Below are 17,228 nucleotides of genomic sequence, written 5' to 3' on the forward strand. Positions count from 1 at the left end.
TCGGCACTGAGCAGCAGATGTTATAAGGCAGGTACCACAGGATGATGTGGCAGAAAGAGACACTCAAATGAAGGATTACACATGGTTGTTGAGATTAACAAGAGGGACCACGAAATGCTCCCACGAGAAAAGGATGCTTCCTCTGAGTCTTGATTAACCATTCATTCATTCTTTCAGGTGTTCATTAGGTTTCTGCTCATAGTACCGCACACTGTGCTAGGTTCAGGAAATAGAACAATGAACATACCCACACCCCAACATTCCCACTCCACCCCCTGCCCCTTGCGGAACTCACATCCTTGTAGGTAAGTGGTAGCCAGACAGCCAGGTGGGAAAGTGTTGGCCTGGTGCAGGCAACAACACGGGCCATGACACAGGGCCCCTAGTGAGCTTGGTGTGAGTGGATATGGGGTGGGTCAAACGGGAGGCCTGCAGGAGGCAGGTGCCGGGTCCCAAAAGAGGAGTCTCTGTGCCAAGCCAAGGAACTTGAATTCTCTGCTGAAGGCTGTGAAGAGCTACTACCGATTTGGGGGGGGGGGGTGTCACATCCTCGGACTTAGAGCACTCCACAGCTGTGTGCAGGGTAGAGCAGCCCAGGGTGCAGGCAGGGAGCCCCCTCAGGACATAAGGCTTAGGACGGGTGAGGAGAGGCAAGTGTGGACACAGTCAGCAGATGCCAGGGAAGGAGGATGAGCAGGCTCTGTGATGGATTCCTGGGAGCCTCGAGGTAAGAAAGAGGATTCTAGGATGACTCCCACTTCCCAGCCTTGCACTCGGTAACTGCGCCACTGATGGAGGAAACGATAGAGGAGAAGTGCCAGTTCCCGGGAAAAGAAACAAGTTCAGGTTTGGGGACTTTGCTTGTGAATCCAGGATTCTACCGGCTTCTCCTGAGAGCGCTAGAAGTAGGAGGGTCTTCTTACTAGAGGAAGCATGACCCCAAACCAGAGGGCATCGGGTGTTTGTAGGAAGCTTGCTTTCAAAGTGTTCAGTCAAAAACATTAAATGTCGTCAGCATACGGGGGGCTCACTATTAGCACCTGCACTGCAGGGAGAGGAAACCGAGTCTCATGTACATTAAAAAACAGTGGATGGAGAGCCAGAACGCCGCCCCGGGATTAACGACTCTGCATCTAGAGCCCTTCCACGAAGATCTACCTGGTCAGTACCAGGGCCGTCTGAGTCTTGGGACTGGAATTGTCAGTGACACCAGCCCCAGCTCTCCTGTCCTGAGCAGCTTCAGGACTGCCAAAGGCTGAGGGTCCACCAAATAAATGACAACACCAGGAGACCTAGAGGGTCCCTTGTCCAGGGAGGGTGGCAAGGGAAGGGCAGTTCTGGATTCAGTGTCCAGGTTTCGGCGGGTGACGGATATGCTCTCCTCTGGGGTGGGGAGGCTGCATTCCACACCCACTATCCCCACCACCCACCGAGTAAGCTGATGTCTGGGTTGATGGGTTCTCTGGGTCTGATGAGCCCGCTCTATGCAAATACCCTCCCAGTGTGGAGAACCTGAGTCTTCTCTGGGGCGTTTTGCGTCTGACACGTTTGTTGTTGGTGTTTGATAGCATATGTTATGCTAATGTAACAAATATGGCAACAGGAAAGCCGGAATGTAATTCTGGGATGTGTCTTTGCGTGATCCAGTTTTGCAGAAAGAACCAGTCCAGGATGGGGGAAAGAGTGCATTTAAGACCGAAATTTGCGACTTGAGGGGGAATGGAAGGGGAGGTTCCTCTCACTCTCCTCCAGAATTCCCCGCCTTCCCTGGTTCGCCTGGCCCATGGCAGACCAGCTTTGGAAGTTGGTATTAATAGTTTGCAGCTCTCATCTCCATGAAACAGAGAACTGCAGCCTCTTCAGTGGATGCCTGGCTAGGAAACCAACGGTTTGACACCAGCTGGCTGTAATAGGCATTTTTAATAAAAGTTACCTCTGAGTTAAAAATGCTGCCTCAGAGATTTTGTGCTGAAACAAACGAAAAACTGGCAGGTGGGATCTTTCATGCAAAACTTCTGCTGGGGCTAAGGTAAAATGTCTGATAAGGGTTTTGCCCGTGGGGGGAGGAGTAATTGGATTTTCTCTCTTGCCCTCCCACGTCTGGCAGGACCACAGAAGTTTTAAAAGCTGAATCATAGTTTATATTTTTGGTGTTTGAACTATTGAGTGAAAACCGAAGGAAGGAGTACAGTGGGGGAGTATGTTCCTCCAACCCTCCAGGGATAATTTTTGTTTGTCTGAAAACGTGTTTGTCTGAAAACCCAAACCTGATGGAGCCTGTCCAGAGCAAGCCGGCTGGGAAGTGAAGCCTCGGCTGAAGACACAGGATTATTCTAGGCTCCCTTCTTTCAAGAGCTTCGAAGAGCGCCTTCTCATGCTACTGTGTGTGAATGGCCCGGGATTATGTATGTGGGCTGTTTCACCATTTTCTGGATCTTTTTTGAACACGTTGATCTGCGAATGGTCAATATACAAATAAATGAGCCTCTGAGGACTTGTCTCTCTGGCAGTGCAAAAGGAGGAGGAGCGAGCAAGGGAAGGAACTGTGGGGAGCTTGTGTGAAATCAGAGGAGCCTGGACTGTAAAGTCAAATGACTGTTATTCCCTCAGCACAATGAGCAATCCCCTCATGATGATTTTACTCCTTAAACAACACCGGCAGGACTCCCTCTTTATGGTCTGCATGTGGTAAGCCTTCGGAATCCTTGGGTAGTTTCTGTGAGCTTAACGTTCCAGGTGAGGTTTGTTGTTAAGGAAAGAACTTTCATGAAGGCAAGGTGTGTCTGCGTTTTCAAGAAAAGAATACAAACACGGAGGCAACCAAAATGTCCTTTTCTTTCTCTTTCTTCCTCCAGGCGCTAAATATGGCAGTTGAGTCCGTCCAAGTTTGCATGTATATTTCTAGACATGTGTCTTATGGAATACAAATAATATAGATTTCTCAAGATTTTTGGCAGTTTAGTCCCCTTAGCTAAATTTTGCAAAATGATCTAAAATACCCAGTGCTCAGCCCCAGAAGCCAATAAAACAGGATGAAGATTTTGGTCGTGATTTGGAAACAAGTAAAACAGAACAGACCTGTCTGCTTTCTAATATGATTTTATTTTAAATACAAGTTCGTATTCTACTTTCCCCCAGTATCAGACAGCTGGTTCCTTCTTGAAGCAACTCTTGAAAACAGATGGACCCACCATTGCCTCAAAGTATTGGCTTCTCCTATGGCTGCCATTTCCCCCATTTTTCTTAGTGCCCCCTTTTCTTCACTTGCCAACCTGTGTTCTCGCTGGCACTAAGCGGACATCTAGAGTTGACTGTTTCTTTCCCGTTTGATGATGGGAAGATGAACATAAGGTGCCAGACTGGGTTATTGCACTCATTGACGGATGGATTTGCTCCGTTCACGTGAAGAGCTCCTTTTGCAGAATATCTGCGTTCCGGTGCACCCTTTAGCTGGATGTGTAACCCTCCTCACCAAGCTTCTTTCTCACACTTGTATGTTGTGAGTCATGCCATGGTATCTCCAGGACCAGGTAGCTGTGACCTGGCCATTAGTCCGGTTTCTCTGTGTCGTAACGCAAATACCTCTTTCTGTTACTTAAGACATGGGATTATTTGTAGGTAATCGCTCCAGAGATGGACATAATTGAATTTACTTAGCATTTAAATTAATTAAGGATATCAAATCAATGTGAAGGAGTGGGGGAAACAAATCAGGGATCGATGACTACTATCTATCCCATTTTAATATGAGGACCCTTTATATGTAAAGGTGAACTACTCCTTGTTTTATGGTTGGAGTATTTCTTTTACGAATAAATGACTTACATACATAAAAAAAATACTATATACAGTGGTAGAAGTGAGTGGGCTATAGCTATGCATATCAATGTGGACAAATCTCAGAGACATAATCTCAGTGAGATAAGCAAGTTCCAGAAGAATGCATATAGTACAATACCAACTATTTATTTAAAAACATGCAAAACAACAGTGTATGTTTTAAGGATGCATACATGGCAAGGGAAAGGGTAAATATGTGCATGGGAATGATAACTACCTAAAAACCATCACCTCTGGGGCAGGCAGTGGGCACCATGTGATCTGAGGGTCTTTAACAGGTTCAGTAAAATTTTCTTTTATAAACTGGATGATTGGTCCATGGTGTTTATTTTACAGTCTTCATCCCTTGTATTGTCAATGTTGCAGAACACACTTAAAGAAAAGGAGAAAACTGTGGCAATGGACAGGGTCTGAGAGTGCACAGGGATGGATATATGAGTCAAGAAGAGCACCTGCAAAGTCTTGGCATGCCTAGGCTCCCAGGCACAGGGGAGGTGGCAATGGATGGGGAAGGTGTGGGTGCTTGAACAGGTGAGGCAGGTGGCAGGAAGGCAGATTCCTGGTGGTGGAAGGAGACAAGAGATGCCAGAAAGTCTCTCTGTCCTGGAGAGGTAACAATCCACACAGAGTCAGCCTTGCCTTGGCCCAGGGAGCCTGGAGAAGAGTGTTCTCCCTAGTACCCCAACCCTACCGAGCTACTGTGCACCTCACCTTAGCGGCTCAGTCAGGAGCCTAGAGATTGTTTGCTTCTTCCATGGTCCAACCTGTGTGATGAGTTATGGTTTAGAAAACAGAATTCCAGCTAAGACCAGCTTACTGCAGCCCTGTAGCCTTACATTCTTGCATGGAATCCTCTGGGGAGCCTGGGCAGCCCCATATTTCTCGATGTGAGAAGTGTCTTCACCCTGGCTCTCAGAGTCCCAGGGCCATGTTTCTGGTGTCCTGAGTACTGTCCCTGAAAAAGGAGGAACTGGCAGCTGGCAGATTTTGTGGACTTCAGTACGTAGAGGCTTCCAGGCTCCTGCTGGAAAGCACCTGAGTTGTCTGCAAGGGCTCAGAGTTCTGCGTCTGCCTGAGATGGCTGTTTTGCCTTTCTCAGAGTCCACGTCCTCATGTGCAAGGTGGGATGACATAGGCACATGGGCAGGACAAGCCATCCTTGTATGGAGTGTGGGCTACATGCCACCAAGACTGAGGCTGAAGCCTGGGCAACACTTGGGAGTATTTTTAAATGCAGAGAAACAGATCAAATGGAGGGGAAGAAAGAGACAGATGTGAACCCAGAGCCAGAGAACACAACATTGTTTATGTAGGGTACCATTTTCAAATCATTGTTAGTGTGGTAAAACATCAAAAGTCCCTACTTATTAAAGAATGTTAGGCAATGTGTAGGTGCATGAAGGATGAGCTTTTCTTTTAGACAGGAAGGCCACCCTGTCTCTGGAATCTTAAGGAGCTCCCTTCTCTGCTTTACATGTGTGGGACTGGAGACCCTGCAAGGTGAAAGGCTTGGCTGAGCGCATAGAGAAGTGATAGAGCTTCTGCTAAACCATTGGATTTCCAGTGCTCTGCCTAGAGTTTCTCCCACCATACACATACCTGCTCCATTCTGTGCCATCTTTCCTCTTTCTTCCATCTTTCTTCCCATCTGTTGCCCTTAGGTGAGTCTGTAAAGCAAGTACGGGCTATAATAGAAGACGTTACCAGAAGCGCCTTCTGAAAATTACCTTCCTAAAGCTTGTTAGAAGAATATGTCACATGTCATCCATAATCAAGGTTGTGCCCAAAAGACTGAAACTGGCTAATGCTAAAGGGAGCTATGATTTGTTCCATATTTATTATTCTAGTACTTTTGGTTTCTGGAGCTGTTGTTAGTGAGAAATTGTTTCTCCTAGACTCCAGAATTTGCTTGGGGAGTGCTTTTCTCTTTGATTTGCTAAAAATTTGATTTCCTCTCATGGCTTTCTCAAGGAGTACCATTAAGTCGTATGGTTGCTCCTTATGGCACAGAGCTTTAATACAAACCATGCATATTTTAACTCGGTACATGGAAGTGGTATCTGTGCCTCAGATTGCTCTGATCTTGTGTAAACAAGAAGCATAGCGACTGCTACAACATAGCAATGGAAAGTTCTTTTTCAGTAAAGTCCCTATGAAATTAGGTACTGAGTGTACACAATACAGCATTGTCTATATAGCATGCATCAGGCACAAATCAATACACCTTCACAAAGCAAAAGTCGAATTCAAAGAGAGAAGAAGGCATATCAGTTGTGTTTTTTTAATTTTTAACCAATAACATGGAGTATGTGGAATTCCTTAAAAATGACACTGTATGATTCCACTTTTGTGAGGTAAGTAGAATAGTCAAATTCATAGAGACAGGAGTGGAATGGTGGTTCCCAGGGGCTGGAGAGAGGGGGAATAGGGAGCTCATGTTTAATAGGTACAGAGGCTCGATTTGGGAAGATGAAAAGTTTGGAGACAGATGGTGGTGATGGTTACACAACAGTGTGAATGCATTTAATGCCACTGAACTGTACACTTAAAAATGGATGAAATGGTCAATTTTATGTTATACATTTTACCACAATAAAAAAGAAGATTAAAAAACGACACTATATCCTCTTGATTTTAGACAAATCTCCTATTTACTGAGAATCCCACCTGAGAATGTATTCTCTCTCCATACTGAATGCAGTTTTTATTCTTTTCCTTTGGGTGTTATGTTCAGCATTTTTAATTTTTTTAATAGCTAAAGCTATGTCACATTTCCTCCTGTGACAAAGGGAGGGATTAAGTGTGGTGCATTCATCTCCCACCATCTGTTTGACAGCTCCTCTGAAGCCTTCTGGAAGCCGAAGGGTGGGGATGCTCACATGGCGTCTCTCAGCTGCCGCTTCCTTGTCCACTGGCTCAGGGGAGACCTGCCTTCCACTGCTTAAAATGTAATGTATTAATGGAAAAGTTGAGGCAGGGTCAGGGCAACAGATCAAGACACAACAGCCACTGAAAAGATACTTTGTGACTCACAGATCCCGGGGGCGCGCCATGCGTTGAGGCCACCCACGGGAGCTCCAGGGTCAGTCAGGACGCAGAGGGAGAGTGAGGAACCACGAACCTTGGTCTCATCAATAGAGATTTCACACGCATAATGGGCACCCACTTACTGCAGACGGTAAAATTTTACCATCTTTGATTCACATCAATCTCTGGTTTTATTTTTTCAAAAATTTCTTTTAAATTAAAAAAAATTACAAATACACGGATGTCCCATATCTTACACTGTGGAGAGTCGGTTTTCCCCCCTTAGTGTCTTTGTCATACAGAGTTTTAAATTTTGCATTAGATGACTTTATCTTTTTCCTTTATTGTTCATTCCTTCTATTTTTTGTTTAATACATTCTTTCTTATTCCATATCATATAAGTATCTTCTATATTTTCTTCGGAGTTTTAAAGTTTTGCTCTGTACATTAATTTTTTTAAAATACATTTTTAAAATTTCCATCTGGGCTTTATTGTTGTGTTTGGCATGAAGTAAGGTCCTAATTTTGTCTTTTTACATATGAATACCCGATGGCATCATGATCTCTATTGATCTGTGTGCCACTTGTGCGTGTGTGTGTGTGTGTGTGCGCCTGTATCTTCTTATAGGTCATTACACTAGTCCATTGATCTGTTTGTCCTCTGCTCTAATACCACACTGTTTAATTGCTATGGCTTTATGGTTTATAGTACATTTTGATATGTGATAGAACATAACCCCCTCTTCCTCTCCACCCACTCCTTCTCTCCCCATGTGGGACTAATCATCCTTTGTCTTCAAAGTTGTCATGGCTATTCATGGCCTTTTAGGATCAGCTTGTCAGATTTTAACCGGATGGTATTGAATTTATGGATTAAGTATTTGAGAGGAAGGCCAAATTTATATTATTGACCTTCCCCTTCATGAACATTTCACATGACATTTATAGAGTGTCCATTATTTATACAGTTTTGTTGTTGTTGTTACATTTATCCTATGTACAATTCAGATTCTTTTTTCTATTACAAATGCTAACTAAGAAAACCAAAAACCCCAAAACCAGAACCAAAAAACAAAACTTCTCCCAGTTTTTGTTGCCTTATACCGTGTTTTATATGTTCTTGTTTCCAACAACTTTGCTGGAATTGTCTTAGTTTTTTACAGATTTGCTTTGATTTTCTATAGAGGAATCACGTTCTTTGTAGATGATAGTGTTTTGTTCTCTTCTTTCTATTCCTTACTCTTTTTCATTGCTTCCCCCACTTATTTTGCATAGATGCACTAATATCTGATGTCCTCGGGTTTTATCTGATATTAAAAGGTAAAATTCTAAGGTTAGACTGTTATGTGAGATGTGTAATTCTGATAGATACATTATTAGATTAAAACTATTTATTTTATTTTTTTATAATAATTTTTTGTTATATTATGTTAGTCACCATACGGTACATCCCCGGTTTCCGATGTAAGGCTCGATGATTCATTACTTGCGTATAACACCCAGTGCACCATGCAATACGTGCCCTCCTTACTACCCATCACCAGTCTATCCCATTCCCCCACCCCCCTCCCCTCTGAAGCCCTCAGTTTGTTTCCCAGAGTCCATAGTGTCTCATGGTTCATTCCCCTTTCTGTTTACCCCCCGTTTCTTCTTCCCTTTCTTCTCCTACCGTCTTCCTACTTCTTATGTTCCATAAATGAGTGAAACCATATGATAATTGTCTTTCTCTGCTTGACTTATTTTGCTTCGATTAAAACTATTTTTTAATTGTGTATATGTATATATATATATACATTTCATTTAACACATCAAAATGGTGAAATAAAGTTATAATTAAAATTCTGTTTTATAGCACCATATAATTTACACACAATGAAATGCACAAATCTGAAGTGTACAGTTTGATGAGTTTTGAGAAATGTATATATCCATGTAATTTACACCCTGTAAAGCTATAGAGTCTCCTCCATCTGGAGTATCCTTTGCAGTTAACTCCCCCGCATTCCCTGGCCAGACACATATCAGTCTGATTTCTATCAGTATAGGTAAATATTGCCTATTCCAGAAACTCCAGTAAAATGGAACTATATTGTAGACATTCTTTTCTGTCACCTTCTATTCAACATGTTGTTGACGTTCATCCATATTGTTGTGGTATCAGCAGTGTATTTATTTTTTATTACTGAGTAGTATTTCATTATATAAATGTACTATAATTTGTTTATTCATTTTCCTGTTAATGGACATTGGGGTTGTTCCTAGTTTTTGACCAATATGACTTAAGCTTCTCTGAACATTCTTGTCATAGAATGTCTTGTCCGTCTTTCTGTGTTTTCATTTTACTTGTGTTCATAGTTGAAAATGTAATTACTAGATTGTAGTGTAGACATATGTTTAACTTTATGGGAAACTTCCAAAATTGTACCATTTTATATCTCTACCAACCATGTTGGAGAATCCTAATTGTTCTGTATCATTACCAACATTAGATGTTGTCTGTCCTTTTTATTTTAGCCATTCTACTGGCTATGTATGGGTGACTAATGGTTAAGTAGTTTTTCATGTGTTTATTAACCATTTATATATTTTTCCTTTGTGAAGTTCCTGTTCAAATCTTTTGCCCAGTTTTTTTTTTTTGTTGTTGTTGTTGGATTGTCTTTTAACTATTAAGTTGTAGGGGAGCTATTTATATATTTTGGAATCAAGTCTTTTGTCAGGTATATATTATTACTCCTACTATGTTTTCTCCTACTCAGAGGACTTTCCTGTTCATTTCTTTTTTTAAAAAAATTGTATTTTTATAATTTCTCCAGTTTATTTTGAAAACAATCTTTTCTGACCTGTATCCATATGAAGTTTAGATTAATTAACTCACAGTACACAGAAATGACCTATATTTGCAAGAAGTTAAGCACTGATGAGTGCATATTAACATATCAATATTTAAGTTTTCCAACATAAAAGAACGTTTACTAACTTTTAATTACTTTTTCCCTCCTAAGCTAATTTATTTTTGACATTTGGGCTATACATGCATATAAAAGCAGACACGTTCTGCAAACTGACCATGAGATAAACCAGCATACAAGTGTCTGTTCTGGATGTGATTCAATTTCCAGGGGCAAAGTGGTTCAAATGGGAGCAAATAAGCCCACTTCCTTATAAAATAAACTAAATAACCACAAACTAGGGAGTATTAAAGGTGCTAAGATTAATTCCACAAATCTTTTTCTTTTTTCTGTTTTTTAAATATGCACGTGTACACTATGAATATGTGTGGATTAACACTTGTCATCTAGGTTGTGCGCTCCCATGGATGGTAAAAGGCCTTGGCATAAGGAGGTAGTGCAAGAAACGGGGGGGGGGCATTCATCCTCATCAAGTCATCCACAAACTTAGGGAAGAGGGAGAGCAGAAGACTTATAAGCCTCAGTGGGCGCAGATGTTGATCTGGGTCTTAAAGTGATCTAATTGAACATAATAATAAATTTCATTTCATCATGTTCTATTTTGTTTGTTCCACATTTTTTGTAACTGGAGTAAAGTGGGAGGTTCAACTAGTCTAAGATAGTAGACTATCTTATAAACTGTCTAGATCAAAAATTTTTATTTATCCTTCTGCCAAACACAGCAACTGAGTTTCATCTTTAATTACTTTTTAAGATAAGAAAGAGCAAGTCAACTGAAGAAACGGCTTGAGCTATGGAATGTTCTCGCACTTTGACACATCTCTGAGAGGTGCAGAGGCTGTGGGGACTAGCCCCGTTGGCTGCGCCAAGGAATGGACGCAGTGTCAGCATACCTTCTCCAAGAATGCTCTACAGTACCTTACACACTGCTGATAGACAGTCTTGAAGTTGGGGTCATTCCCATAATAGGGATCTTCAATGATATGTTGCTTTCATGAATAATAGTTCCCAAGTGGTTCAATTTTAGCTTTGCCATTTTTAACTTGCTTCCTTTTTCTATTCAAATCTCTCAGATTGCTTTCATCCATAAGTGGTATATAATCAAATGTGGCAAAGTCTTCTTGGTAACCTGCCTGGACAATGTGATTCATGGGAGTACCATGCTCCTTCATGCAGTTGTGCCTTTGATAATCAGGAGGGTTTTCTACTTCACGCATGGATGTTGCGGCACTGTCTACCCTCCAATTATCTAAAACGTTTTGATCAGTTACAAGTTTTCTGAAAATTGCTTCTGCAATGAGTGATTGACAGGTGTTACCCAGACATAGCAACAGTGCTGACGTGGGCACCTGCTCGGCCATCTTCCCACGCATGCCAAGGCAGCCGCTGACTGCATCAGAAAATTTCTCCTGCTCATTTTCATAATGGTGTCTTCTGATGAGTTAAAGTTTCTAATTTTGATGAAATCCATTTGGTCTATTTTCTTCTTTTATTGCATTAATGTGGTTCATTACACTGATGATTTTCAAATGTTAACCAACATTTTTTCCTGCATAAACCGTAGTTGACCATGAAATACACTTTTTACAAATTGCTGGATTTTTTTACTTACTAATAGTAAGTTAAGTGTTAATGAGAGAAATTGCTCTGTATTTTATTTATTTATGTTTTATTACTTCAAATACCTTCTCAAATGGTATTATTTATTTATTTATTTGGTGGAAGGATTATTTATTTTTAAATTATTATTTTTTATGATTATGTTCAATTAGATAAGTATTATGCTGCCCTCCTAAAATTATTTGAGAAGCATTCCTTTCTCCTGAAAGTTTGTGTAAAACTGGTATTTTTTTCTTCCTTAAATGTTTGATAATAGTTAATAGTAAAGCCACTTTACTATGGTGTTCTTGAAAGTAGGTTTTAAAATTTCAAATTCAATTTCTTTAATAGATAGATGTATATGTATTTTTGGTAATTTGCACCTTCAAGAAACTTTTCTATTTCATCTAAACTATTGAATTTATTGGCATAAAGATGTTTATAGTATGTCATTATGCTTTTAATATCTTTGGGATCTTTAATAATGTGTCTACTCTCTTTTTCTTGATGACCTACCTGGTAATTTGTGTTTTCTTCAATTTTTGCTCTGTTATTCTGAGTTTTAACAATGTGATTGATCTCATAGAAAACCCATTTTTGTTTCTTGGTTTCATTAATTTTCTCTGTGGTTTCTCCATTTTACATTTCTTTGATTTCTCTTCCTAGCTTTATTATTTCCTTATTTCTAGTTACTTCAGGTTTTATTTGCTCTTCTTTTTTACCTTCTTAAGGTTGACACTTATATCATTGATTTTAAACCTTTTCTAAAACTATAAATTTCCATCTAAGCACTTCCTCAGTTGAGGCCCACAAATTTTGTTATGTTCTCATTGTCATTCAAATCAAATTTTTTTTTCTATTTTTCCTTGTGATTTCTCCTTTGCTATATGAATTACTCGGAAATAGATTTCTTAATTTCTAAATGTTTGCATATTTCCCAGATATTTTTGTATTATTGCTTTCTAAGTTAATTCTGTTGTGTTTAAGAAACATTCCTGGTATGATTTTAATCTTTTTTGAAATTATTGAGACATGTTTTATGGACCAACATATAGGTTATCTATAGTTCTATGTGCACATGAAAAGGATGTAAATTCTGCAATTATTGGGTATAGTGTTCTATAAATGTTGATTAGGTGATTCTGGCTGATAGTGTTCAAATCATTATCCTTTCTGATTTGATGTCTACTTGGGCCTATCAATTATTAAAAGAAGTATTTTGGAATCTCTAATTGTAATTGTGGATATGTCTATTTATCTTCTCAGTTCTACCAAATAATATATTTCAATGCTCCATTATTTAAGTATTTTTATACTTCAAGTATTTTCATGCTCTATCAGAAACATATACATTTAGGATTGTCTATATATCCACTTTATCATTATGAAATAGTCCTCTTTATTTATGTCAATACTCTTTTTTCCTGAAGTCTACTTTGTCTGGTAGGGATATAGTTACTTCAGTTTTCTTATGATTAGTGTTCGCATGATATATCTTTTTTCATTCATTTTAACCTATCTATGTCTTTATGTTTCAAGTGGGTTTCCTGAAAACATACTATAGTTTGATATTGCTTTTTTTTAAAATCCAGACTGATAATCTCCTTCTTTAACTGGAATCTTAATTCACTTATATTTAGTGTAGTTAGTAATATGTTTGAATATAATTCTACTGTCTTGCTATTGTTTTCTATTTTTCCTATATATAATTTTTTCTTTTTTATCCTTTCTCTGTATTCCTTTAGAATTGCATATTTTTTAGTATTCTATTTGCTCTCTTCTCTTGGAGATATATGTGTATAGCTGTTGTTATTCTTTTACTTCTACATATGTTATAAACCCTAATCAATAAGGGTTTTAAAATTAAATTATTATTCTCTTTTGTAGGATAAACTATTATTTTTAATACTGTGCTGGAGTTTTACCAATTTTTAAAGCAATTTTGCATCTGTATTAATAAGCAAAATTAACTATAATTTTGTATCTTCATACTAACTTTTTCCATTCTTGGTGTCAAGATTATACCAGTCTATGACATGACTGGGAAGATGTCCATCTTTTTATAATCTTTGGGCACCATCCTCCAGTACCTGGACTCTTGCAGTAGTCTGAGAACTGTTCTTTACCCCTTCATTCTTGTCTTTTTTTTTTTAATATTTTATTTATTCATTTGACAGAGACAGACAGCCAGTGAAAGAGAACATAAGCAGGGGGAGTGGGAGAGGAAGAAGCAGGCTCCCAGTGGAGGAGCCTGATGTGGGGCTCGATCCCGGAACGCCGGGATCATGCCCTGAGCCGAAGGCAGACGCTCAATGACTGCGCCACCCAGGCACTCCATCATTCTTGTCTTATATATACCTCTGCCTCCAGGTCCATGTGCCACAATGTGGTGATTTTTCTAAAATACACATTTCTTGCCTAAAACGTGGAACAGTTCATGGCTCATTTTAGCAACTTAGTAATTATTTGTTTCCTAGGGTTTCTCTAGCATTATGTAAGCTGAAGTGATGTCATGTGACACTGGTGTTGGCTGGTATTGGGTCACGGTAGCTTTTCTACCACCCTATCCCCATTTTTGGGAATAGTTTTGCCAATAGTGCCTGTCAACAGCTAACTCAGCACTGTTGTTTTTCATGTAGTTACCTGTGTGGTGTGATCTGAGGTCTAGTTAGATGGGAAACATTTAGGGAATGGTCATGAGTATGGTATTGCAGATGCAGTGACGTAACATTCTCTGCATTTTTCCTGAATTTGGGGTCCAGAGCAGATTTTTATAAGATGGGTGAAGTGTTTAAATATTTGGTCTAAAAATCTGCCCATTTTAAAGCTGTGTCTTCACAGAGGCAGCTATACGTCTAAGGTCTACTGAGAGCTATCCCTTTAGATGCAGATGAGGTGCCATATCTGAAACTTTTGGAAAAGAAATATGTTAAATGCACATTTTTTCCATTTTAGTTTATCTTCTTCACTGTCTTCCTGTCTTCAATAAATGGTGGGATTTCACTGGTCTTCCTGATGCCCTTGTAGAAAGTGGGCCAGAGCACTTCAACATAATCATCCCAGTTTTATAGAGGAGGACTTCGAGGCTCACAGAGGTTGTGTCAGTGGCCTGGGGCATGCGTGACCATGCAGTGGAACAAGGATGCAAAATATGGCCTGCTGTCAGGCTTAGTTTGGATCTCAGTGTCCTGGTTTCCTCTTCCTGAGCACGACTTTCCTCATAGGACTGATGTGAGGGATTAAAGACCATAGTATGTAAAGCACCAACATAGTGTCCTGCATTGAGCTGTTCAATTAATATTATACCTGTAATACACATCAAATAATGTTCCCACCACTGGGAATTGAAGTACTGTTTATAATTCTGTCAAACAATTCAATAGATTTTTCGAACACTGACTTTGGAGGTGCCAGGTCTTTTGTCAGGTCCTGTGAGTGAAACAAAGGAGATTGAGCAGCAGTCTCCACCCTTCTGGCATCACTGACTGGTATGGGATCCAGAATCACAGTGCAACACCAGGAGGGCAGTGGGAGCAGGGAGGGGGAGGTGATTCATTTTGCCTGGCAACGGCAGCATTTTGCAAGGCTGCAGAGGGGAAGTGACACCGGAGGTAAGTCTTGAAGGATGAGTAGAATTTCATAGACAGAGGATCTGGGGCAGGGCAGTCGCAACGGAGGGAAGGCATATTGCCCCCAGACCATGGTGAACTGACTTGTGTGTGCTTCTGCTGGAGTAACAAGAGGTCTTGAATTAATAGTCAATCCTGCTCTAGGTTTCTTTGTCACTGTGTCTTTTCTTTGAAGCAAATGGAGCTTTTTCATCTTTTATCCTTATTTTTCTTCTCTCTAGGTTACAGTGGCAGATTGTTTTATTTTCCCCTGATAAGCTGACTGGTCTGGATAGTATTTCAGTTATCATTTATGGAACAAGACCAATATATTTCTTTCACATATATAGTGATGACTAAATTGTCCTTTCCTTTCCTCTCTCTGTGACAACATTCAGCCTATTTGTAACATCTGAGAAACTTTCTGGCAGTGACATTTGGCAGTCATTTATCGTACAGTCTGCTGCCTTGGGCTGCTGTCAGTGCTCGAAAGCAAAGCTACGTGGCTGATTTTGAGCTGGTGACCATGTCCTGGTTTGATAGCCAGGCCCCCTGGTGCATCATAATATGCTGTTTACATTACACCTGATCTTGGGCATATTTGGGAGTGGATAGAGCTTTATCTGTCAGTTGCTCCTTTAGGGTTAGCTTAAGCCAGGGGTGTTCATTTTTTCCCCTTAGAATCAGCAAAAATTTAGTTTCAAGTGGTGAACCACCAAAGTAGAGTTTTAGCAGCTTATTCCTGGGACAAGGGGTGGAGGGGACACTTGATTAAATATATACAGTGAATATTTGTTGAATCTCATTGGAAGCACTTTTCTACTTCATGAGAAGTAGGAGGTGTGGTTGCTGCCCTCAAGGAACTTAAAATAGAATCATGGAGAAATATACATATACATTAGATAAAATAGCAAGATGTCATCCAGTGAGTTAAAGCAGTACAAAATGTACACTGTAGTGTGAGCAGAGAAAGTGTTGAATCTGTATATACTCAATTTATGTCAGTCATGACTTTGACCCCCAGTAAAAGTTAAATAATGGCAATAATAAAATTGCTTTCAATCACACATAATAATCCAACCACAGGCATGTCTGTGTCCTTAGGATCTTAAAAAAAAAAAAAAAGAATAACATACTGATTTTAGAAGGAAGAATTGCATTTTCTTCTTTTCCCAATGTTTTCATGTGGAGGGGGACCTGCCGTCATTCAACTGGACAAATTGTCTAGAAGACGAGGCAGGGTTGGTCAGGAAGGGCTGGGGTCTACACTGGGTAGGGTGAAGGATATTTTGACTGACAAAAGATTTTCTTTAACTCCATTGCAAGGAAGGAAAAGAGGACAAAAACCTACCCTTTCACTCCTTCACCATGGAAAGTTTTGGAGTAAATGGAACACAGCAAAACAAAATGTAATTTGGGAACTGATGTTGAAAGTCAACAAGGAAAGTTGGAAATAGTTGCTGACTGTTCTACATCAATAAATAACTAGACCAGATGGAAGGACCAGGTGACAAATATTACCAGAAAATTCTCCTAACACTGGCTAAGCAGTGTGGATTTTCCTCACCATTCGGCCACAAACTGCTTGTGGCCTGTGGGTTTTCCAGACTACTTTCTAAGGAGTCAGGAAAAAGATAGAATTTTGCTTTATATCCCCTGTTTGAAGCTCTTGGGTGGTTCTCAAACTATAGTGTGCGCTAGAATCACCTGGTGGGCTTGTTAGATGCAGATTGCTGGGCCCTCAGAGTTTCTGATTCCATTGGTGTAGGGTCTGAGGATGTATGTCTTTAAGAAATTCCCAGGAGATGTTGATGCTGCTGGTCCACATTTATGAGAACCACAGCTTTTAGGTCATGTGACCCCTGACCTACTTCCAGGTTTCTTGCGTCGACCCCCTTAACTCTCATCAATAGTGATACAACTTTGGGAAAATTGAGCCACGTATGGGGGTCTTGTCTACCCCCTGATCGATGCTTTTCCTTTTGTTATTCAACATGGCTGTGGGTTTTACCTAATTAAAATGCTGCATCTGGATGGTCTGATTAATTTTGAGTTTGGAATTACTCTTACAGCAGTAAGTATTTGGTTAGATCTTTGCTCCCTTCCCTATCAAAGCCTGAGGTTTGATTTCTTTATACATATATTTTAATAATCATCATCATTAGTGCTGAAATTAGAGATTAAAAAAATCACAATCATCCTGGTATATTTTTAGCATCTAAGCATGAACATTTGATTATTGTTT

General features: G+C 40.0%; 1 protein-coding gene and 1 pseudogene across 2 annotated transcripts in view; one reads left to right on the plus strand and one right to left on the minus strand.

Moving 5' to 3' along the window:
• Window positions 1-17,228, plus strand: part of DISC1 (DISC1 scaffold protein) — a 364,802-nt gene that overhangs the window by 224,008 nt on the left and 123,566 nt on the right. The window lies entirely within an intron of this gene.
• On the minus strand, window positions 10,163-11,140 carry LOC123783085 (low molecular weight phosphotyrosine protein phosphatase pseudogene; annotated as a pseudogene).

Source organism: Ursus americanus, chromosome 6 (assembly GCF_024610735.1).
Source record: "Ursus americanus isolate L20-20 chromosome 6, mUrsAme1.1.p, whole genome shotgun sequence".
Lineage (NCBI taxonomy): Eukaryota > Metazoa > Chordata > Mammalia > Carnivora > Ursidae > Ursus > Ursus americanus.